The sequence below is a fragment of the Pinus tabuliformis genome, chromosome 7, assembly GCF_031772625.1.
Source record: "Pinus tabuliformis cultivar Carrire ecotype Pingquan chromosome 7, CPIR1, whole genome shotgun sequence".
NCBI lineage: Eukaryota > Viridiplantae > Streptophyta > Pinopsida > Pinales > Pinaceae > Pinus > Pinus tabuliformis.
Window position 1 is genome coordinate 1,104,034,566 of NC_142293.1, and position 24,443 is coordinate 1,104,059,008.

The window sequence follows — 24,443 nt, forward strand, 5'->3', positions numbered from 1 at the left end:
CATCATCTGCCATTGGATCCTCCTATTCTGCGTCCACCACAGGCTCCTCCTGTTCTGCGTTCACCACGGGTTCCTCCTGTTCTGTGTCCACCACCCGAACACAGTCTCCCTCTCCATAGGTGTTCTCCAACCTATGCCCAGTGTCTCTGTATCTCCTACCTCTATAACAGATGTAGGGCTTTCCCCCAGTGTCATAGATTGCTAGCTCCACAGGCTAAGCTAGATCTATGCTCTGATACCACTGTAATATCCCGTTTTCAGGATATCCCTCAAACCCAAGCAAACTCCAACCAAACACGTCCAAATGATATAGTGACCGGGAAACTCAAAGTGATAAAAATAACAGTAGTACAACATATAATAATGTGAACATGAAATATAAGCAGATACTCAAGAAATGCAGAGAGATGCTAAGCCATTTATTACACTGAGTAATGGAATGAGCACAGGAGGTGATCAGAAAGATGGCACCTCAACTTGCACAAAGCAAGTGAAGAAATATACTCAGAATAGCAAAGGAATGGCCTCTCTCTGAACTGCATCCAAGCTGCTGCTACTGCTGGAAATCAAATGAGGATTTGGGGCTGTTCCCCTCCTCAGAAAATAATGAAACTCTGAATCAGACTCTACTCAAGAAACCCAGAAAAACCCAGAAATCTTTTTCGGAAATAGCCGACCCTCGAAAATCACCCCCTTGAGGATCTACGATGTCCCTTAAGGCTCTGCGCTGCCACTGAATAGAATCCACAAAGAGTCAACCCGAAACTCTACCAAAATCCTCCAATATGCAAGGGCTGATCTCTTTCTAAATCTCTTAGCTCAAATCCTCCGCAAAACCCTCAATCCGGAACTCCCACCAAAAGAATTGCGTCCCTCTCTCAAGACTGCGCAGTTATCCAAAATGCTCAATTCCTCCTCACTCCAAAGATCAATCCTCCTGCAAAAGACTGGTGAAAACTACCTTGTCCGAGCAGGCACTAGAAGTCCCCCGAGGCTAAGGGTGAGATCTCCGAACGGAGACACTCAATGCACTAAACAATGATGCAGACAGGCTAAACAGCCAGCGTGCTCCAAGTCGAAGTGACTAGCTCAAATGCACATAATCGAACGACAAAATGAGGAGGCTCCCCTCTCCTTTATAGCATTGGCCTCTCTCGATCCCAAGGCCCACCTCCTCCAACGCAGTCCCTTTCTTGCCACGTGTTCCTTTCCATCTGCGCAGTCCTTCCAAGTGTCTGCGTGGGTCCCATCTCTGCGTGGTCCTTTGGCCCCCTTGGCTCCCCTTTAAGTCACAACGTTGTGCTACTAGGAAGTGACTTTATTCTAAAGGTGAGTTATGTCCCCCTTTTCCTCACCTTTTTATTTATAAATAACTACAGAAGGCAAAATTGAGAAAAATCGAATATTCCAATTAGCCATGGCTAATTAGGAATATTACACGTTGATCTGCGGGGTGACGTCATCACTGCCATGTGTCACCCTATGAGTGGTGACACGTGGCACTTGGAAATGGCCCCATGTCACCCTGAAAACACTGAAACCGGGTGACATATGTCCTTTGCCACGTCATCAACTGTAATGCCACATCACTGCTGACATCAACTACACTGTCAGTTCAGAGGACAAATCAGAGGCCACCACGTGGCCCCCTAGAGGAGAGAGAAAAGGGCGTGCCCGACCCTATTTTGTAAGCCTTTCCCGTGTTAAACCTTTTTGGCTTCTCCTGGCAATACAACACTATATCGCAATATCGGCCCTCGCATGGTCTATCAAGTTTGGAACTCCGTCGATATGACTATCTTGCGAGATGTGGGGTTGCCAGGATGCGGGAACCCGCCACGTGGAGGAGAGAGAAAGGGGAGGCCCGACCCTTGTTTTTCAACCATTTCCTTTGTATTTGGTTTTCTCGGCCCCCCCCCCGATGATGCACCACTTTATCGTATGATTAGCGGTTTGCGAGTCTTTTGAACTGTGAACCGTGTCGATCCGTCGATCGCCAATTTTGCGGGACTGCAATATCAGCCTTCGGTGCCGAGAACCGCCGATAATCCTTAAGTGTGAGCCCTGGGACTCCGCCGATAGTCGATCGCTAATGCCACATGGAGGAGAGAGAAAGGGGGTCACCCGCCTTGGCTTTTCCCTGCTTTCCTTTGTTAGCTCTTTTCGGCCCTTCCCAGGTGGTGCAACAATATATCGCACATCGGTCCCCGCACGTTTTGGAGTATGCTATGACTGTGGGATGCAATATCAGAGTTCAGGACTGCGACGCGCTGATAACCTTAGTTGTGTGCCCCAAGGATCCTGTCAATGGCCGATTGCAATAAATGCTTCGCCTGGACCCGCCAACTGTCGATATGCGATATAAACGATCGGCGGATCACTGCTTTTCATTCCGCCAATGTTCCTTTCCTGCTGACCTCTGCCGATAGCCGATTTGCGATTGCGATTTGCCTCCAAACAGTGATTTTTTTGGTTTGCTAGGCTTTTCCAAGGTAGACTTCAAAATGCCTTAACTTCTGCTCCAGGAGTCCATTTTCGGACTTCCATATACTTCTTCGAAAGCTCTTTCCGAGCACTACGCAATGGAGAGACTCTGATTTGGCTTTGATAGCTTCTGTGGTTTGAAAAATGGCTTCAAACTTCACTGGTCTTATGCATTCTGGGTAACTGATAGCTTGTAAAGTAGTGAGTGACAACATTGGCTCCTACTAGGGACAGTGCCTTGTTGGCAAGGTGCTGAGAACTTGCAGACCAACATCCTTCACCATTGGGCATGGAGTTAGTAATAAATGAATCTTTGTAATCAACAAAATCTCCATGGGACTTTCCTCCTGAATCTAAAATGCAAAAATAAAAATTCTAACAACTGAAAATTAAATGCTCAGCTGGTGAGCTTATTTATGTACATTCCTACTTATGCACAGAACTTAATTCAGCTAAGTGTGTTCAACTCTCCAATGGAGCCAGGCTAGCATTAGAGTACTAGACCATATGCCTTTACACTGCTGAAAAACAAAAATTAAAATGAGCATGCACCATGAAAAATTTTCAAACAAGGAACCTGATACATGCTCTTGAAATAACCTCTGTTGCTGATCAAAGAATATGCCCATGTACTCAGCCACAGGGTCATGGTATTGACAAAGAAAATTTGCAACTGCCTCCTTTTCATGAGCAGTCTGCAGGCCAATATCCTCTTGGCCATGGTAGCCACAAACACTACTTGGCTCTTTTCCTTCTTCACAGATGGGCCAAGAAGGGGAGGGTGACTTCTCTTCTTTGAGGACTTCGGGCTTAAAGCAATTTGGATCTAGAAGTCCCTTTCCCTTGTCAGCTGGCCTAGGAGGCTCCTCGGAGGAAGTGCCTTTGTTTTGGTCGTGTCCCATTGATGTATTTCTAGATAACCGAAGAACAATTCTCTTGTGCAACCGAGCCATCATGAAATCGAAGAACTGCTTGCAACAATCACCCATCTCATCATCATTTAGTGTTACATCAAGCTCATCCTCCTCTTCTTCATGCGTCCTGGCTTCTTGTTCTTTGTCAGAGAAAGAGGAATACTGTCGTCGAAGGCTTATGTTTTCTAACTCCAGTTTCATCAGTCTATATAAGGATTTCTTTATTAAGCTAACCTTCTCTTCCATCGTCTCTTCCATTTCTTGACAAATGTAGTAGCCAAAGAGTTTACAATTAATATTCAGATAGTGGAGTCGCCAGGATGTTTACCATAAAATTAATCAGTGGAGTCACCAAGGTGAGAGATCTTCAACCCACACTTCCCTATCTCACCTAACAGGGGAAATGTAAAACTTTGTCATACCCAGGGAAAAATATTCTAATCTGTTCCCCAACAACGGTGCCAAAAAGATGTTGTGGCTAAATCTTGCACCATGCAGCACAAGTGCAACATGAGACAAGAAAGCTCCCTAGAGACAGCCTCTGGGTTGATTGTAGACCAGTGCCTAGGACATCTTAAATAGAGGAGTGCTTGTAAGGTTATATGTGAGGGGTTTGCAGCACTCCAATTGTCACATAATGAAAGATAATGAGGGGGCTTGGTTCATTCCTCCAAAGGTATGAGTTATGGATTTCAGGTACTCCCTCACACACACAGTTCCCAGTAGTATCACATAGAACAGTGGAGGCCAATTACTTCAAAGGGGATTACAGCTTAATAGGCTTTGTTGAGTAAATGAAAGAGGATTAGGAGAAAGCATAACTCATCATATAGAGCCCAAAACATCCAGAATTATATTTTGAACACATAGAGCTGCAAGCAATGGGAAATTCTACACTTGTTTGAGTTATAAGCGAAATTGATGGACTGGAGAGAAGATGGGTGCTATGATTCTTATAGAGCAGTTTAAAGATATACTTCAGCCCTTCATACAGGCATTATGCATTAATAAATCAATACACATGGATCTATAAGGAAGCATGAAATAATTTCTAGCAGCTATTGTAGAACACATGCAGAGAAGAATATGAACATAATGGAATTAACACAAGGAAAAACATACTGTAATGCTGAGAAGGAGGAATCACCACCATTTCTTTGATAGTCTGAAGATCTGCCTGTGTAAAGTAATACAATCTAAGATAACAGTCATTCACTTACAAGTTACAGAGTTATGAGCCAAAATATGGTAGCATAGAGTTCAACCCTCTCGGGTGAGAAATTCTGGAACCTTTGTATAATATTGCTTCCCCCTATTTATAAGAGGAGCGGGAGCTGGAATTACAGTTCACAAAATTCTAAGCTCGAGCCCCAACTGTCATGCTAGACTAGCTGTCTCGGTTAGTCTAAGGCTTTGTTGCCCCAAAAAGATTATAATCGACATCAAATCCCTTCTTGGAAATAAACAGAAATTAATGAATAGAGAAAGAAAATGGAGAGATGAAGGAGGAGGTGACCCCTTTCTGTTCCAGTGGAGGCCCTTGATCAAGCCACGTCCTTGCCATGATGCGTTCCACTTGCTGCTTGGCCGGTTTCTGTCAATTTTTCCTTAACTACCTGAGTGACCTGTTCGATGGAATAGGGAGTGGAGTGGGAAAGCGTGTTCCCAAGCGGTCCTTTTCTGTGTAGAGGGAGTGGAGCACCATGCCGTGCCATTAAGTCTTCCTGAGTCCCCCCCAATACTGCTCTGCAGCTGCGCCATTCTCCATTAACTATTACAGCTGCCGACCATCCACCCATTTAAAGCTCTGTCCTGCACTATCGGTGCCTCGCTGTAGTGTAACAACCAAATCTCTCAGCCATGGGCTTTGTACCTCTAAAACAGGCGAAATAGGCATTTTTCATTTCTCCCTTAGCCTCCCTTCATTATAGCCCCTTATGTGACATTCCTCAATATAACCAGGGGCTGGGACCAGGGGTTTAGTCTTTTGAGTGCCAAGGCTTTGAACAGCCATGCGGGGGCCTTTTCCTTTATAATCGCAAATCCACATATCTGCACTTTAAACCTTGCTTTACCCTTTTCCTTGGAGTAGGCCGACAGTCCAGACGCGAGGTCCATATAGACCTTGCCCTAGTCATTTATCGCATCCGGGGAGGAGTTCCGCACATCGCAACCGCTCTGCACTAATGTCTTAAGATTTTTTCCCTTAACAGCTGCAATCACCGATCTGCGGGGCGGTGTCATCACTGCCACGTGTCACCCTATGAGTGGTCACACGTGGCATGCAAAATGGCCCCATGTCACCCCAGAAAACACTGAGACCAGGTGACACGTGTCCTCTGCCACATCATCAACCGTACTTCCACGTCACTGCTGACATCAGATGCCCTGTTAGCTCAGAGGACCAATCAAAGGCTGCCACGTGGCCCCCTGGAGGAGAGAGAAAAGGGCATGCTCGGCCCTGTTTTGTAAGCCTTTCTTGTGTTAAACTTTTCGGCCCTCTCCCGGCGATACAACACTATATCGCAATATTGGCCCTCGCATGGTCTATCAAGTTTGGAACTCCGCCGATATGACTATCTTGCGAGATGCAGGGTCGTCGAGATGCAGGAACCTGCCACGTGGAGGAGAGAGAAAGGGGAGGCCCAACCCTTGTTTTGTCAGCCATTTCCTTTGTATTTGGTTTTCTCAGCCCCCCAGCGACACACCACTTTATCGCATGATTGGCGGTTTGCGAGTCTTTTGAACTGTGAACCGTGTCGATCCGCCGATCGCCGATATCGCGGGACTGCAGCACTGCTTTATCGGCCTTCGACGCTAGGAACTACCGATAATCCTTAAGTGTGAGCCTTGAGACTCTGCCGATAGTCGATCGCCAATGCCACATGGAGAAGAGAGAAAGGGGGCTGCCCGCCTTGGTTTTTCCCTGCTTTCCTTTGTTAGTTCTTTTTGGCCCTTCCCCAGCAGTGCAACAATATATCACATGACACACATCAACCCCCGCACATTTTGGAGTATGTTGTGACTGCAGGATGCGATATCGGGATTGTGACGTTCCGATAACCTTAGCTGTGTGCCCCAAGGATCCTATCGATGGCCGACTGCGATAAATGCTACGTCCGAACCCACCGACTGCCGATATGCGATATCGGCGATCTGCGGATCGTTGCTTTTCATTCTGCCAGTGTTCCTTGCATGATAACCTCTGCCAATAGTTGATTTTCGATTGCGATCGACCCCCTAGACCTCCGATTGCGATTTTTCCTCCACACTTAGTCATTTTCTTGGTTTGCTGGTCTTTTCTAAGGTAGACTTCAAAATTCCTTAACTTCTACTCCAGGAGTCCATTTTCGGACTTTCATATACCGTTGGAAAGCTCTCTCCAAGCACTACGCAATGGAGAGGGTCTGATTTGTCTCTAATAGCTTCTGTGGTTTGAAAATTGGCTTCAAACTTCATTGCTCTGATGCATTCTGGGTAATTGATAACTTGTAAAGCAGCGAGTGACAACAGGTACCAACAATTAGATCTCTGACAAAGAATGAATTCTGCCTCACTGCCACAATGTGATTAAATTGGAATTATAAACTCGACTTTCTAAAGAAAATAACAGTTGTTGAAGTGACTTGGCCCTTTAGAGAAATGCTCCTTTGGCAAATGATAAATATTTTGGAACTTATTGGATAACCTAAAGAATCACCTACAAATAAACACAATTGGAAAGTCTGAATGACTTCCTCAATAAGCCAAATAGGATGGTTGTGGATGACCACCAAAATCAACTGATTACTACCAGCGAGCTATGGTGGCAATGGATGTCCACCAAAACTAGTTTGAGGGTTTTGCCTGAAACCCTCGGGCTGAGACTCACTTGAGCTCAAATCCAATCACAATAACAAATAACTAGATAGAATGTTGAGGAATGGCCATCGATCTCCTTTTATAAGGCTTCACCAGATCTTCTCCAAGCTTCTGGATCTCTCCTTTTAATTTTTAATCGATGAAGTCACTTTTCCACCAAGTGACTTTTACCCCCTTTTTATTTACTTTAATAATATAAGAGTGAATTGAGGTAAAAATCCTTAGTCTCCTTAGCAATTTTCCCTTCTTGCTAGCCGAAAGGAGACAATTAGGCGAGTGGGAGTGCTACCTCCATGCTCAAGAAAAAGGGGACATTATAGTCCTCCCTGCCCAAAATTGCTTGTCCTCAAGCAATGTCATCACACGGTGTCACTCTACAAGATGACCCAAACTAATACTAGGGTCCCAAATGTGCCACTGAGCCACTCTAGGCTACTGTGCTATTCCAACATGAATGGATCTCATGATATCGGGGTTCCAAACCATCCTGATCATTGTGAAGCATTCCTTGCTCGACTCACCGCCCAACAAGGTATAGGCACCAAAAGCCCTCAACATATTGCCAACGAGTAGGCCATCTCGACAATGCGACAGCCTGATTAGCTCCTCATCAAATTGCCCCACTAGGAAACCAATCTCGTGTACCTCAAGAGTGAACCCCTGAAGGTACAATCCAATCCCTGTAGAAAAGCATCCTTGTCCACATGAGCTAAACATGGTCTCCTTCGACTAATCATATTGCCATACTAGTGAGGCACTCCACATCACCAACGTATTACTAAGAATTGAACACTCTCCATAACAATGAAGTCTAATGTAAGAACTAAGTGATCTCCCCTATTAAAAAAACTAGCTCATCTTAGGTGGCAGTTGAACTTCCAAGCCCTGTAATGCTAGGGTCCCATGCTAATCTCAAAAAGAGATTGCCATGCTGACACTGCACCACTCTGGTCATAATGGTTTGCCCATCACGTTCATACTAAATCCTCCTTGCCTGGAATCAAATGTTAAAATATCTTTAAGGTCTAGACCCATAACCATGAAGCACATCCCACCAAGGTATCTTAGCAAGGTCAGAGTCTATCGATATACAACTAAACTCGATCCTGAGTAACAACAGGGAAAACCTGTCTCGCGATATGGTGAAGGCCTCAATGACCTTTCATGTGTCGACCCCAAAATCAACTAAATCACTTGCCATCATAACACTACTCATCGCTAAATGGAGTGATCTATCAACCAACTGGATCCCTGGATTCCACATCCAAATCGGAAGTTCACAACTCCCAATCCCTATTGACTGCTGCAGTGAAGTACTGCTAATTGTTGGAATCCATCTATGCCTCATTTTTTATCTATGTATGCAACCAATAGATGGACACCATGTATCATGAATAAATCTAGTGCATGTTAAACTGCCTTGCTCCTGCATACCACACAATGAAATCCACTATCCCTTCTCCTTTTGACACACCCCGTTATTGCTTAGAGCCTCATCCGCTGTACCCCATACTCATATAATGCCCCGAAATGTCCTGCCAAGAACATATCATGCACGTCTCTCATAATCATCTCCCTAACTGTAAATTCAGTGGCAGAACATATGCTACCTCTACAGTAGATTGTGCTACTCTAACCCTGTCTCCATCAACTCACCTACCAACTATATGCCTTGACTAGGAAGTTTCTCTCCTACCCATGATGCATTGTGCCTCATCCAACTGTCTTAAGTGAGCATCCCGTTTTGTGTTTCTCATGATAAGAACATCAAGGGGCAATAATTAAACCCTCTATGACAATAAGCAATATTGGAGAGTGATAGGTGTGTAGGTCCTCAATGGTATAATCAAGAATCCATATGGATATCCAAGGGAAATCCTGTGAATGTTCCTCTCTCTATATCTAATCCGTTGACCTCTCAATCAAAGACGTGATGCTCCTAGATGATCATTTGTCCCCTCATTGATCAAAGGCGGGCCAAACCCAATGGTACACCCGATGACCCTATCAGAGGGTCTCCTTAGAGGTAACGCTCCAAGATCCTGTTGTGCAATGCCATACACTATTGCATATAACCACGTATCACTGGTCCCAAACCAGTATCATCCTCCACTGACTCAAAGTCGGTCTCAAAGCGCGTACCACTGGTCCCAGACAAGTCTCAACCGACCTGAAGTCAGCATCAAAGTATGTACCACTCCTACCATTGGTCCCAGACTAGTCTCAACTTACCCGAAGTCAACGTCATAATATGTACCACTCTCACTGGTCCCAGACCAGTCCTGCACTAACCCAGGTCAGTCTCAGAGTATGTACCACTGGTCCCAAACCAGTGTCGACCGACCCGAAGTCAGCGTCATAGCGGGTACAACTCCTACCACTAGTCCCAGACCAGTATCATTGATCCCGGATCAATGAAGGTCATACTAGCGTAGGGAGTACAGTAGATACAACGATGCATCCATCGGTACTACTATGGTCCCTAACTTCATTTCCCTGCTCATTGATGTTATGAGAGGTACTTCCCATGAGTCCCAGACTGCATGGGTAGGATGCCTTGACAGGAGAACTTAATCAATCCCATCCTCACAGGAGAACTAATCATTCTGCTACACAATCGCCATGGAGAACACATCATCCAGGCCTCACACGAGAACTAATCATCTTGCTACATAATCGTCATGGAGAACACATCATCCAGACCTCACAGGAGAACCAATCATCTTGCTACATAGTCGTCATGGAGAACACATCATCCAGACCTCACAGGAGAACCAATCATCCTGCTACATAGTCGCCATGGGGTGTACATGTACACCACCACGGAATGGTGAATTACCCTGTGGTCATATGTCACTCCAAGAAGTACCCCGCACCCCCCCGGAGCGCCCAGAGCTCAATGCATCATACAGGACCCTCATTGGAGGGTTTTTGAACAACACCAAGTTGTTCTCAGAAAGTCAAGAATTTGATTTTCCATAGGGGCTTTGTCAAAATGTCGACGACCTGTTCATCTGTACCGATATGTTGGAGTCTTATAGCTCCCCACCGCACCATATCTCGAATATAGTGATACCTGATATTTATATGCTTGGAGCGATCATGAAATACGAGATTCTCTGACAAACAAATCCCACTCTGGTTGTCACATAGGATCACAGTGGTATCCAATGTAAATCCAAACAGCTCACTGAAGAGCTTTCGCAACTAGACTGCCTCACAGGAGGCCATGCTAGCAGCAATATATTCTTCTTCGGCGATGCTCAAAGCCACCGACTTCTGCTTCCTGCTCATCCAGGATATCGAAGCAGATCCCAAGGAGAAACAACACCCAGAAGTGCTCTTACGGTCCACCACACTGCCTGCCCAATCAACATTCGAATAATCATGCAGTTTCATATTTCTGGCAGTGTATCTCAATCCATGAGAGATTGTGCCCTGAAGACATCTCAGAAGATTCTTGGCATCAATCCAGTGAGGCTCAACCAAATATGAGCTCACAATGTTAACTGCAAAACATATGTTCGGATGGAGGTTCACCAAGAACATCAACGCGAATGAGTTTATGAAACTCAGAGGCATTTCCCAAATCTGGTCCGATATCACTACCATATAACTTTTGAAAGTTAAGATCCTCGAGGTAGTCACGGGCTTGCAGTCCACCATACCGAATCCTTCCAATATCTTCACCACATATTTTCCTTGAGATAGGAAAATTTCCCCTGGTTTCTGCCACACTTCAAGTCCTAGGAAATAGTGTATTAGTCCTAGGTCTTTTATTTCAAATTCAGAAGCCAACTCCCTCTTACAATTGTGAATGACAGGGTCTGCACCTGTTAGGAAGAGGTCATCCACATACAGCACCAGTATGAGAGGTTTGTCATCTTCAACCTTAAAGTAAAGGTTAGGATCGGCTTCACTCTTAGTGAATCCCAGCTTCATCAAGTAGCTATCGATCCTCTCATACCATGCTTGGGGTGCTTGCTTCAGTGCATAGAGAGCTTTCTTCAACCTGCATACATGAGATTTTCGATCATAAATCTCAAATCCTTCGGGTTGCTCCACGTAGACCTCTTCTTTGATCGAACCATGCAAGAACGTGGTCTTAACATCCATCTGATGTAGTTTCCATCCTTGTGAAGCCGCAAGGGCGATGATCGAGCGGATGATGGTATTTTTGGCAACATGTGCAAATATCTCGTCATACTCTTTTTCTTTCGGTTCCCTGGTGTCAGCTTCTAGAGATCTCCTCACGGTGAACATTTCTTCAGGAGTCTTGGAACCCAATGCTTGATGAGGGCATTGGTTTTGTACATATACAGCGATGTTTGCAGCTTCGGCCCATAGAAACTTCGAAAGTCTTTGATCATGGAGCATGGCACGGACAGCTTCCACAATCGTATGGTTCTTCCTTTCCACCACACCATTCTGTTCAGGAGTATGTGGTGTAGTAGTCTCCCTCTTAATGCCAGCCTCAGATATGCCTGAGTGAACCAACTGTAATATATCGGAGGTCTTGCTTTGGCTTGAGGGGAATGGTACCCTTTTGAGCTTTCCTTCGGCACATCCTGAACATACACCTTCTTTCCCTACTCGGAATTCGGGCATCCATGTCACCATTTGTCTTACATTGGGTAGAGCTTTATAATGAAGGTGGGCAAACCTCCGATGCCAAAGTTTAGACTGAAGAGATGTGTCATAAGACATGACACCTAGCGGATTTCCACCGACCTAATATAATGAATCAACACGAAACTAAAGAGTAAAGGCATCTTTAACATTATTTTTCCATACACGTACCTTGCCATTGATAAAAACCACCTTGTAGCCTTTGTCTTCCTTGGACGAAATGGACACCAGGTTCTTTTTGAGGTTAGGTACATATAATACATCCTGTAAGTGGATCGTATTATCTTGATTCAATTTAAGAGAGACATTGCCTACACCTTTCACGGGATATTTCATATTATCTCCAAGGACAATTTCCAGGTTAGTTTCTTTCTCTATTAGATTATGGAGAACTTCTTTGTAACCAGTGAAGTGCCTTGAGGCACCACAATCAATGAGCCAAATTCCCATTGAGTCCGAAGGAGCAAAGGTAGATAGAGCAGCTAGTAGATAATATTCATCCTGCTTATTTTCAACAATGTTTGATTCTGTAACGACCTATTTATAAAAGTAATATTAAATAAATTTTAAGAAATAAATCAAATTAATAAAATAATAAAATAAACTAATGATAAAGTATAAGGAAATTTAATTAAAAATCAATATACCCTTTTTAAAAAGGAATATACATGACACGACATGGGAAGGGTGTCGTGAGGAAATGAAGCGGTGGGTGTTGGAGGAAGGACGGCCACCGCCAAGAATCAATTTATAAACCAGAAGGGAGAACGAAGGAAGGGGATACGGAAGAAGGACGAATATTTGCAGACTTGAGTTACCAACAGAAGGAGAGCTAGTTGTTCTGAGATTTCTGGGCACGGGGGAACAGTCTGCTTCAATGGAGAAGCTTACTGGATTGAGTATCGAGTTTATGCTCAGTTTCGCTGGGTGGTTTCGGTCTTTTGGTAACAGAAGTGGGAAACGGGAGCAGTTTGAGGCAGCATCAACCGCCGGAATACAGGTAAGTATTCCATACCAAACTGAGTAATTCAGTTATATGAATGTTGGATAAACCATTTACGCTGCATATAGGTTTGAAGAAAACACATATTATGTTTTAAAACTTTACATTTCTGGTTAAATATTACAGAGCCTTACATTTGGTATCAGAGCCAGGTTTTCAAACCCTTGGGATCTTACACGCCCTAGAAGTAACGAATCCCTATAGCTTTGCTTAAGCATCCACCGATTAAATTTAAGTTGCAGGCAAATTAGCTCAATATTGTAAACCTGTTCATTCTCCTTGTCTGTAGATGATTTATAATGTTCATTAAAATTAGAACCCTGCGAGACATTGCAGGCCCATTAAAACTCGTTTCCAAGCTTTTGCATATTAGCCAGCCTCTGGTTGTTTCCGTTTCTAAACTGTGAAATTCAATTATGTGTTGTAACCCCACAATTTCCACTTGGAAAACTGGACGACCGTCTTAACGTGTATGGCTATATTTCCCATGTATTTTTTTTACTATCCATCAATTGAATTTATATTAAAGAAGAGGACCATATGCGGAAACTGTCGATATTTTTCTCTGGACTCAGACGCGCGGATATCAGCTTTTACATCGAACTGACTTTCGAGGAAATTTGATACCGCCTTTTCGTACTATTTCTCATCACCGCCAAGGGCATGGGTGTCGGTAATTTCCTTGCGAGTGAGACTTTCAGCGTCGGAGGATACGACTGGGCCATTTACTTTTAACCTGACAAAAAAAATCGGAAGACAATTCTCTGTATGTTTCGGTTTTCATGGCTTTGGTCAGCGAGGGCACTGATGTGAGCGCTAAGTTGGAATTGAGGCTGATTGACCAGAGCGGCAGGGGAAGGCACAAGCCATTTTGAACGCAGCCTTGAACGCGGGCCTTACACTTTGAAATACCATGGGAGCATGTGATTTCTGTCTGTTTTAGGGTTATCATTCTCGACACAGAGGCACGCTGTCTTCTAGCTCACTTAGACGTCGAATGCATCGGCTGACTTTTAACTTACACATGCTACCACGGAATCCCTTTACCTACTATCGCATATTCATTGATTCCAGCACATTCATTCTCTTGATTTCTTTCTAATTGCATTTTTCTCCTGATTTCTTTCTGATTATATTAAACCAGTAACGTGACCCTTCCAAATTCAAACCGGAATGAGATGACCATAAAGTAGCTTTAACATGGATATCCTAATTATGTTAATTTACCAATATTAAGATGGACGTGCCATCTAACTCTAACGTGTATACAAGTATTAGGTGACGAGTCTCGAGGGTTAGTTAAAAAGAGTGTTAGGGGTTGGTTCGAGTGAAAGTTAGTTTAAGTGTTGTCATTAATTATACCTAAATCTCATTGATCATGTGGAACGCATTGATTCTGGGTATCATCAATATATTAATATTGATGATGGTTTTTAAGAACATCTTCATCGCACCATGTAACTAACTGTATGACTAATTATTATTTTATTTTAAGCGTTAGATGATTTATTTATTTTTTTTATCGGTTGTCGGTCACTTACGAGTAAAACCGTCTAATTCCTTCTGTTGCGTTGGCACTAGAGAAGTGTTAAAAATAATAAATATTAAATTACCTGTTACATGGAGAACATTCCTCGTGGATCGATCTCTGAGTACATGATAAAGGTTATCGATATAATAAGTTAATTATATAATATTTATATTGGGTTTCGTCATTGAATAGGTCGAGAGTTATTTATGTCATGTGTCAAACTCTTTATGTCTAACCCAGCTGTAATTATAAGTGTTTTGCCGTATCCATATGATTATTAACAGTTCAAGTTTAAGCAGCTATAGGTCTTGCGCTGTGCATATAAATATATAATAATAATTTAATTATATAATTAATTTTGTTATTATCTGAGATGAGGCTTCCAAGAAAAGTAAAAAAAAATCTCATATAGGAAGTAGTAAATGGAACTGTTTCATCTTTAGAAGAATTGCTTTCAAATAGAGATTTTGGTGAAAACCAACCTGACATGACTCCCTCCTGAGAACTATTGTTCAAACCATCAGTATTTAAAACTTTCAGACAAGTTAACTTTTCTTTTATTTTGTTAATTTTTTCAGCATCATAATGTTGTAATTTTGGAATAGTAGCTTTCACCTTTTCTAATACTCCATCTAACCTTTGCCTTTTAAGTTTTGCATGAGTATCCAAAATCATGTGCAAAAGCTCTTCAGGACTGGAAAGGGCCACCTCATTGGCCAAATTCTCAGATTGTAAGGTATAAAATTGCTGGTCACATGTTGTGTGTTTATCAGTGACTAGAAGCTCTGTTTCCCTCTCTGCAGCGACTACTTCTAAAGCACCTTTCTTCTCCATCATAAGTAAGGCATTGCTATTTTGGTCCATTTTCACTTCAATAGGTCCTTGTGATTGCACTTCTGGCTTTCCAGAAACTATTGCAGACTCTGCAATCTCGTTGGACGAAACTGTTGCTAATTGTTCCATCTTAATAAAATCATCCATCAAATTAAAATCTGGTGACCCAATCACTTTATTAGCGAGCATGCCAGGCTTTTCTTTCTTAAAATGTGCCAGTTCAGAAATCAATGCAGATGCCCAAGATTCAGCACAGCTAGCTTCATCTTCATTTCCACCATCCTTTGAAATTGAAGCAAGACTTGGTTCATAACTCATACTTGTACCTTTTGAGAACTCAACATGACCATCAATAGCCATGCCATTTATTCTACCAATACCGTGGCCTCTGCACAAAGCATCCAGTTGTGACTCAACATGTGATAATTTATTAGCTGTCCGTGCACACATGACCCTTGAAACTTGAAGTTCATTATTTTTTTTTCTAGAGTTCTTTAGAATATTTATTTGTTTTATGCTAGTTTCTTGAGCATTAACATGGATAGGCTCTCCAAGCACTGAACCTACAGAAAATCCACCTCTGTTTGCATGCAATCTTTGACATTCTGTCTCTAACTTGGCAATCTTTTTCGTACTCTCTAAATGTTGTTTGTTGGCAGCATCAGCTGATTTTCTGTTGTACTCTTTCTCTTCATTGCGTATTTCTAATTCCTTCTCTAGCACACGGAGTTCATATTTTACTGCAGCATTCTCTTCCTCCAAAGAGCTTAGTCTGATCTGTAGTAGATTTACTTCAGCTTCAGCTTGAGTTTTTTTCCCTCTTTCAGTTCTTCATCTGATCTGATTGCCTCTTGAAGAGATTTGTGTATTGAACTATTCTCTGCATCAGCTTCTATTAGCCTTTGTCTTGTTTCTGCTAAATTTCCTTCTAGTTCTACCCGAATTACATCAAGTTCTCTGGTTTTCTTCATGATAGCATCATAAATAGCCTGTTCTTGCTCTTCTTGAACAAATCTGTTGAAATTTGGTACCGGAGGACAGGTGGTTCCCTAAGGCTTTGATCTTTGGCCTAGGGAAAAGTGTCCAAAAGAATTTAATTTTTCTCCTAAAGTGACTTTATAATTTTTATAAAGTTAAATCTAATTTAAAAGTGACTATAAGTGATAAAGTTACTAAAGTGTAATTTTAAAGTGACTTTTATAAAGTCAATGAAAAATTAGAAAGGAAAAGTGACTTTGGAAATAAATGACTAAGTGGGTTTTTATTAAAGTGGGGCGAATTAAGAAATAGGAAGTGAGATTTAAATGAGCATTTAATCTCAGCCATAGATCTTAATCTATTTCAGCCATTGGATTTAGGGATCACCCAAAAATCACTTGGGGTTAGATTAAAAGAGGAAAAGGAGGAAAAGGTCATTCATTATTTCATGAGCAGATTGAGAGAAGGAGAGCAAAAGAGCAAGAGAGATTTCTGAGCAGGGAGGAGAAGGAGACAACAGTTTGGCACATATTCCAAGGCGGCAGTTGAGCAGATTTGTACAGCTGATTCAGCACACAGTGAAAGACAGATTTTGGCACAATTTTCTAGAAATCCGTACAGCTGGTTTGCACAAAAATCGGGGAGCAGTTTGTTGTTTTTTGCACGAAAATCGAGGTCCGTACAGTGCATTTATTGCAGTCCATACAGCGCATTTAATGCAAGCCGTACAGTAGCATTTAATGCTGAAAGTGGGCACAAAAATCGAGGAGGCCGTACAACATTTATTGCTGTCATGTTTGCTGTAATTTCCAGTTTGCTATGAGGCACGGGAAAAGAGATAAGTTGTAAATCTGCTTGCTGATTTTTTGCTGAATATTTCTCACTGAAAAAAAAAAGGCATTTTTCAGAAATAAAGAAGAGCTCTCGAACTGGTTTTCCCCAAGAGTTGTAGGGGGTTTTTCTAGGGTCACATTGACAAAAAATCACTGTGTTCAAATGTGTTAAATGATTGTTTGTACCTGCTGATTTTTTATTTCTGCATTTTCCAGCATTCTGTAAAATTTCCAGAATTTGTGTTTTCAGCAAAATTTATTTTTCCAGATTGTTGAATGTATGGATATGGGAAAGGGCATTTAACTATATGGGAGAAATAAGGTGAAACTGAAAACCGGGGTGGAAAAACAGAAATTTTTACATGGTATCAGAGCTTGAGTGCTGAAGTGCAGTTTGGGACAGCAAGGAGGAAAATTACAGCCTGCTGATTTTTCACTCGGAAAATTCCAGCAAGCTGATTTTTCACAAACAGCAGTTTTATCTTTACTACAGCAGTGCTATTTTTCAGTTTTAGGACAACAGGATGTCATTGCGATTGAGGGTGGAGGATAGGTTGGATGGGCATACAAATTACAGCGTTTGGAAGGAGAGAATGCAGAGCATCTTTGAGGAGGCAGAAGTCTGGGATATCATGGTGCATACCACATAGAACCCTGTTGTTGTGCCTACTGATGCTACTCAGTTGGCTGCTTATAATAAAAAAAACAACAAGGGTAAGAGACTGATTCTAGACGGAATCAAAAACCATTGCATTCCTCATGTGAAAGGAAAGAGCAATGCCCATGAGATGTGGATAGCATTGTCCAATCTCTACCAGAATACCAATGAGAACCGGAAAATGGTCCTGAAGGAAAAGCTGAAGAACATTAAGGTGGGTAATGATAGTGCAGCTGGATATCTCACAAAGATTACTAATGTGAGAGATGAGTTGGCAGCAATTGGAGAGGCCATTCAACCCACTGAGTTGGTGCGGATTGCAGTGAATGGCCTCCCCCGTTCATGGATGAACTTCGCTGATAGGGTTTGTGCACGTGAGACCCTTCCCACATGGGAGAGGTTTTGGAATGATTGCATTCAGATAGAGATCAGGAAAGGTCAGCTTGGGGCAGCCAAGCCAGTTGAGCAGGATGAGGATGTAGCACTGTCGGCAGGAGGCAAGAAAGGCAAAGGAAAGAAGCAGGCTTCCACAAACAATGGTGGGGACGAAGGCAAAGGTAAAGGTAAACAGGGTGACACATAGAAGGACTATTCCAAGATGAAGTGTTGGAATTGTCAAAAGATGGGACACTATGCAGTTGTGTGTTCGGAGAAGAAGAAGAAGAAGGGGAAGAACCAAAACGTGGCAGCTTCAGCAGAGGTTGAGGACTTTGCAGTTCGTTTTGACCGAGAGTTTGGGTTCACTGCGTATGAGTCCCCTAGTGCAGGATCACCTGCCACACAGGTTCAGAGGGAGCATGCTTTTCCCTCGATTAGCGGAGCATCTTCAGGTATCTGATATGTGGACAGTGGGGCTTCACGTCACATGACAGGAGTTCGGGAGTACTTCTCAGAGCTTTCAGAGAGTGGCACTGATATTGAGGTAGTACTCGGTGATGACAGAGTTGTTAGAGCAGTCGAGGTGGGGACACTAACATTTCAGAGGGAGTCCAAACCTCCCTTGAAGGTGTCAGACGTTCTTTATGTGCCAGGGATGAGGAAGAACTCATATCCGTCTCAGCTTTGGAGGACAGAGGATATGAGGTACTGTTCAGGGGAGGACAGGTGTTGATGTATCCCAAGGGCACTCCAGCTGATTCAGCTAGAGTGATAGGTGTACGCCATGCAAAGGTGTATAAGTTTGCATTCCAGTCCCTTGTGGCATTGAGCAGTAGTACCGACAACAAGCTAGCAGTTCTGAGCTGTGTGAGATTTGGCACCGCAGGATGGGACATATGTATCATGGAGCCTTGAGGACCTTGCAGGAGATCACTACAGGTGTGCCAGATTTCAGCACTGATCACTTTGATATTTGCAGAGGATGTGCGATGGGCAAGTTTGCCAAATCCCCTTTTCCCAGTAGTGACAGCAGAGCGACTGGGATACTTGATTTGATTCATTCTGATGTGAGCGGTCGGACGTCTCGTGTTTCCTTGAGTGGATATGAGTACTATGTTTTATTCATTGATGATCACTCCAGGAGGACCTGGATTTATTTCTTGAAGACCAAGAGTGAGGTCTTCAAGCGGTTTCAGGAGTTTAGAGCTCTTGTGGAGACACAGATAGGTCGGAAGATCAAGTCCCTCACGCCGGACAATGGGGGAGAGTACACCCTTGGAGAATTTGTTGACTATTGTGCGGAGGCAGGCATTAGGAGGGAGTTCACTGTTCCTTACAACCCCCAGCAGAACGGGGTTGCAAAGAGGAAGAACAGATCCATCATAGGGGCTGCCAAAGCCATGTTACATGATCAGGGGTTGCCATTGTTCTTGTGGGCAGAGGCCTGCAACACAGTTGTTTACTTGCAGAACAGGAGTCAGCATCGTGCCTTGGGGCACATGACTCCGGAGGAGGCTTTCTCTGGTTATTGGTCATCTTCGTATCTTTGGATGCATTACATACTCCTACATACCCAAGGAGAAGAGGACCAAACTAGAGCCCACCGCAGAGAAGGGTATCTTTGTGGGCTACAGTGAGACCTCAAAGGCCTTTCGGATTTACATTCCTGCACAAAGGAGAGTTGTTGTTAGGCAGGATGTGAAGTTCGAGGAGGACAGGGCCTTTAGGAGATCACGGGAGTTAGAGTATCTGGATCAGCCAGACCCTCAGCAGCAGTTGAGTCAGTCGCAGGGATCCAGTGGGCAGGGATCAGGAGGATCTGGAGGTACATCTATGAGGATGTCAGGTCCGTCAGTGAGCAGTGGCTCGCCGAGCCAGAGGGGTGGTGCTCCGAGCAGCATACAGAGCAGTTCACAGAGCAGTTCACTAGGGAGTCCACTGATGGACAGTTCACACGGTACCTCAGCTTCTACAGGTTCAGGTACAGGCAGGAGGACAACAGACAGACAGTCAGGAGTTCATGCTCCTGATGATGATGGGGAGGAGTTTCATTCTCCTATGGGAGAAGTGCACTCAGGGAAGAGGAAGCCCAAGTGGCTTCAGGACACCTTGAGAGATGCCACATCTGTTGCTGAGCTGAAGAGGTCGGTCAGAGAGAGTAGACCACCTGAGAGGTTTTGTAGCTATATGGCAATGGTTACTAGCATCCTTGACTCTGAGCCTTCTAGCTATGAGGAGGCAGCTAGCCAGCAGGTCTGGAGAGAGGCCATGCAGGAGGAGTATTCTTCTATCATGAAGAATGATGTTTGGGAGGTGGTGCCGAGGCCTGAGAGCAAATCCATGGTTACTTCCAGATGGCTTTACAAGGTAAAGCATGCTGCAGATGGCAGCATTGAGAAATTCAAAGCGAGGTTTGTGTCTAGAGGGATCTCCCAGGTAGAGGGAGTTGATTATGAGGAGACCTTCGCTCCCGTGGCTCGATATACTTCGATCCGCTCCATTATATCGATAACAGCAGAGATGGGTTGGAAGATCCACCAGATGGATGTGAAGACTGCATTTCTCAATGGCTTCATACAAGAGGAGGTGTACATTGAGCAGCCATAGGGCTTTGAGGTGCATGGGAAGGAGTCCCATGTGTGCAGACTGAAGAAGGCCCTCTATGGCCTGAAGCAAGCTCCCAGAGCTTGGTACTTCAGAATAGATACATACTTGCAGGGGTTGGGTTTCACAAAGAGTAAGGCAGATCCGAACCTTTACTTTATTGTGATAGGTGAGGAGCCTCTCATTCTGGTGCTGTATGTGGATGACTTGGTCAATACAGGTGCAAAGAGACTCATAGAGCACTGCAAGAGAGATCTTGCGGCGGAGTTTGAGATGAAGGACATCGGCTTGATGCATTACTTTTTGGGTTTGGAGGTGTGGCAGGAGGAGGGGCATTTCTTCCTGGGGCAGGGGAAGTATATTGTGGACATCCTTGGCAGATTCCACATGGAGGATTGTAGACCCATGTCAACACTGATGATCACCAACTGGAAGAAGCTTCATGCTTCGGATTCTGAGTTGGTGGATCCCACATTGTACAGGCAGCTGATTGGTTCCTTGATGTATTTGGTCAACACTAGACCAGATATTTGTTTTGCAGTCAACACGATGAGTCAGTTTATGTGTGAGCCTAGGAAGGTTCACTGGGTGGCTGCAAAACACATTTCGCTGTACTTGCAGGGGACAGTGGATTATGGTCTGGACTACAGGCAGGGGGATGGAGTGAGATTGGCAGGTTACACTGATTCTGATTGGGCAAGTTGTGCTTCTGATAGGAAGAGCACTTCAGGGTGCTGTTTTGGGTTGGGTTCGGCAGTAGTGTCATGGTTCAGCCGGAAGCAGCAGTCAGTAGCATTGAGTTCAGCGGAAGCAGAGTATATGGCAGCCAGTCTAGCTAGTTATGAGGCCATCTGGCTTCGCAAGATGTTGTTTAGCTTATTTGGTCAGTTGTTGGGACCTTCAGTGATTTACTGTGATAATCAGAGTTGCATTAAACTCACGGAGAATCCAGTATTTCATGACAGGTCAAAGCATATTGGGATCAAATATCATTTCATCAGAGACTGTGTTCAGAAGAGCGCTGTGAAGCTTGAGTATATTCCCACTGATGAGTAGATTGCAGATATTCTTACCAGAGCCTTACCACAGGGCAAGCATGACTACTTAGGAACAAGATGGGTGTGGTGAGGAACACCTTCCTCGGTAAGAAGAAGTGTTGAAATTTGGTACCGGAGGACAGGTGGTTCCCTAAGGCTTTGATCTTTGGCCTATAGAAAAGTGTCCAAAAGAATTTAATTTTTCTCCTAAAGTGACTTTATAATTTTTATAAAGTTAAATCTAATTTAAAAGTGAATTTAAGTGATAAAGTTACTAAAGTCTAATTCTAAAGTGACTTTTATAAAGTCAATGAAAAATTAGAAAGGAAAAGTGACTTTGGAAATAAATGACTAAGTGGGTCTTTATTAAAGTGGGGTGAATTAAAAAATAGAAAGTGAGATTTAACTGAGCATTTAATCTCAGCGATAGATCTCAATCTATTTCAGCCATTGGATTTAGGGATCACCCAAAAGTCACTTAGGGTTAGATTAAAAGAGGAAAAGGAGGAAAAGGTCATTTATTCTTTCATGAGTAGATTGAGAGAAGGAGAGCAAGAGAGCAAGAAAGATTTCTGAGCAGGGAGAAGAAGGAGACAGCAGCTTGACACATATTCCAAGGCAGCAATTGAGCAGATTTGTACAGCTGATTCAGCACACAGTGAAAGGCAGATTTTGGCACGATTTTCTAGAAATCCGTACAACTGATTTGCACAGAAATCGAGGAGCAGTTTGTTGTTTTTCTGCACGCAAATCGAGGTCCGTACAACACATTTATTGCAGTTCGTACAACGCATTTAATGCAGGCCGTACAGTAGCATTTAATGCTGAAAGTGGGCACGCAAATCGAGGAGACTGTACAGCATTTATTGTTGTCCTGTTTGCTGTAATTTCCAGTTTGCTGTGAGGCACGGGAAAAGAGATAAGTTGTAAATTTGTTTGCTGATTTTTTGCTGAATATTTCTCACTGAAAAAAAGGCATTTTTCATAAATAAAGAAGAGCTCTCGAACTGGTTTTCCCCAAGAGTTGTAGGGGGTTTTTCCAGGGTCACATTGACCAAAAATCACTGTGTTCAAATGTGTTAAATGACTGTTTGTACCCGCTGACTTTTTATTTCTGCATTTTCCAGCATTCTGTAAAATTTCCAGAATTTGTGTTTTCAGCAAAATTTATTTTTCCAGCTTGTTGAATGTATGGATATGGGAAAGGGCATTTAACTATATGGGAGAAATAAGGTGAAACTGAAAACCGGGGTGGAAAAACAGAAATTTTTACAAAATCGTAGATGTTGCATGCATTCTTTCTGTGCTCCATCCAAATGAGAAACACGATCTTCAACTGCATACCTCTGTTGGAATGCAGCATTCAGTTCTTGCTTAAGAGAAATTGCCTCTGCCTTGGCCTTTTCCCAGCCTGAAACCGCTTCCTCTGCATCCTTTGAGAGTTGCCTCACCAGATCATCTTTAGTATTACTTTCAGCTAAGGAAGCAGAAAGCTTTTCATTTAAATCTTTCACTTTGTTCACAAGCACCAATAGACTCTCAGAATCATCTGAATTTTCTAGTACAAAGGATCTAGCGAGTTGGATTCTTTAGAAATCATGGCAGGGTCCAAATACTACAATAATACCTATGGACCAGTGAGTTTGTAGAACAAATATTAAAGCTAGTACAAGTAGTCATAAGTGAAATTGTGGAAAAATAAGCAGCAAGAAAAGGTCATAAAGTTACATATTTTCTGTTGTAAATAAAAGCATTGGAACTCGGTACAAGAAATAGACTTCAGGACAGAGAAAGGAAATTTATGGGTAATGCTTATCACTTTGACATGGAATTTGCACTAATTTTTCAAGGATTGATTGTTGGGACAACATTCAGACCTAATTTAGCAACCCTTATAATTGATGAATATAACCTGAGCACAGGTTCCATGAGCATAAAATACAACCTATAGGGCCAAGGTACTGAAAGAGTACTACCATTTAAACATAGAGCAATGTATGGTGTATTATTGTTAGAGGAAATGTTGAGTACAAGATATGTCCTCAAATGTTGTTGCATACCATACTTTGATCTAAGTATTTCAAACAATTTATATATAAAAGAGCACAACAAATAACATTATTGTTAAAAGGAATGAATTGAGATTTGTCTTTACTAATGACTATCCATATGATGCATTTTGTTACCAAGTAAGATAATAACCCAGCTAGTTGATCAATGAATGTTTGAGACATAACAGTATGTGCTGGTAAGATTAAATATCAAGTGTCAGTTAGCAATCCAAAGCCATAAATTTTATGAACAATCAATACACGAAAGAATGATTTCAAATTATCATGCATAACATTGCTGGTACATGGATACCTATATAAATCATGACTTATGATTATGAATGTGATATCTATAATTTCTGAAATGTCTGCATACTCTGTCCTTTAAATGAGCAATTATGGAAATTCTTAGGCATAACTAGTTCAAATTATTTCAGTTTTATATAAAATATATATTTATCATAGTTTACATGGTTTACGATGAGTTGTTATTATATTGCTTATATTGTTAATAATATTGTGACTAATACTTATCATTACATAGTAACATATGCCGACCATACTAATATATGCTCCCGGTAATCTACATGAAATCTTGGCATCATCGACTTGTAAACAAAAGCTATTTTATAACACAATCTAATATAA

The 24,443-nt window shown here is 42.7% G+C and overlaps 1 protein-coding gene and 1 pseudogene across 4 annotated transcripts in view; both read right to left on the reverse strand.

The window, feature by feature from the left end:
• Positions 1-24,443, reverse strand: part of MSH5 (MUTS-homolog 5) — a 490,172-nt gene that overhangs the window by 83,971 nt on the left and 381,758 nt on the right. The window lies entirely within an intron of this gene.
• LOC149251411 (filament-like plant protein 7) lies at positions 13,531-23,673 on the reverse strand (annotated as a pseudogene).